The 1524-nt window shown below is 42.7% G+C and overlaps 1 pseudogene; it reads left to right on the top strand.

The window, feature by feature from the left end:
• Nucleotides 1-985: 985 nt before the first annotated feature.
• Nucleotides 986-1304, top strand: LOC125162097 (ragulator complex protein LAMTOR5-like; annotated as a pseudogene).
• Nucleotides 1305-1524: the final 220 nt, after the last annotated feature.

Genomic DNA, 1524 nt, shown 5'->3' on the forward strand with positions numbered 1-1524 from the left:
AACTTGGACCAATCCAATGAATTCTCTGGTATTTTTCTGATTGAAACTGGTAAGGAAGACTTCTAATCAGGTCATAGAATTGGACGTAAGTGAATGTGATATAGACAGCAGCCATATTTCCTGCTATTCAGACAAAGAGAAAACCCAGCTTTGATTGAAGACATGAGGGGAGAATACTAAAGAATTCCTAATGACTTGGAGTGTCTGGACCTAATTATACTCAGAGTTTCTCAATTTTGGCGCCACTGACATTTTGGGCTAAATATTTCCTCATTGGAGGAAGAGTCTCAGCCTCTTGTGCTGACCTCTACCTGGCACTAGATGCCAGAAGAACCCACTTTCCTGCAGTTGGGACAAGGATGCCTTCAGACTTTGCCCAATTTCTCCTGGGGAGAGGGATGAGGAAGGACAAAATCACCCTCTATTGAGAACCACCGAGTTACAATGAAGACTATCATTACCACTGTGCTTGCCAATTATTCGAGCTATAATCTCCATTTGCTTAAACTAATCTGAATTTGGTTTCTGTAAATTATAACCTAAGGAATCTTGACTAATTTGAAAATGATCAGTAACTTGGCCGACGTTATAGAACACTTTGCTAAGGGAGATGAACATGTGCCGTAAGTAAAACAAAAGAACTTACCGAATTTTATACATTTGCATAATACATTACACAATACATATACATTTTTTATCATTTTATTATTTATTTTTGAGAGAGAGAGAGAGAGAGAGAGAGAGAGAGCGAGCGCAGGGGAGGGGCAGAGAGAGAGAGAGGGAGACACAATTTGAAGTAGGCTCCGGGATCTGAGCTGTCAGCACGGAGCCTGACGCGGGGCTTGGACCCACAAATTGTGAGATCTTGACCTAAGCCAAAGTCAGACACTTAATTGACTGAGCCATTCAGGTGCCTCTATCTATCTATATATCTATCTATCTATCTATCTATCTATATCTATATCTGGGCCTGGGGTGGAAAAGGATGCGATGTGTTGCGGGATCTGGGGCTGGGCAGACAGGAAGTGGGATCGAGGAGACCTTGAAGCAGCACTTGGAGGACACAGTGTAGAATCTATCCATTGTTGGAGTCTTACACACAGATTCACAAGAACTTAATCTGGCCAGGGGACCCAGTCAGAGGACATGCTGGGGTGATATCAGTTCCAGCCCATCCAGCAGCTCAGCTAACCTCAGACCCCACTGATATCCCTATGGTGTATCTAGAATCAGATAATGGGAACATCATGATCCAGAAACACGATGGCATCACAGTGGCAGTGCGCAAAATGGCCTTGACTTGAGTTCTCCAGCAGCCTGTCATAGGGGCTCAAGCCTACCGATGCTAATTAACTTGCAGAACTATTAAAGTTCCGGTGGTTAGGCCAATTATTTAGTGTGCATTGGACACTTTGCTATTAATTATAGAGTAAGCTGCATTTTGACACTCAATGGACTGACTTATCAAAATATTAGTAAGAAAGGATCATGTTTTTGAAGGAGCAGATCTAGGTCATTTTGTAC

Source organism: Prionailurus viverrinus, chromosome A3 (genome assembly GCF_022837055.1).
Source record: "Prionailurus viverrinus isolate Anna chromosome A3, UM_Priviv_1.0, whole genome shotgun sequence".
NCBI lineage: Eukaryota > Metazoa > Chordata > Mammalia > Carnivora > Felidae > Prionailurus > Prionailurus viverrinus.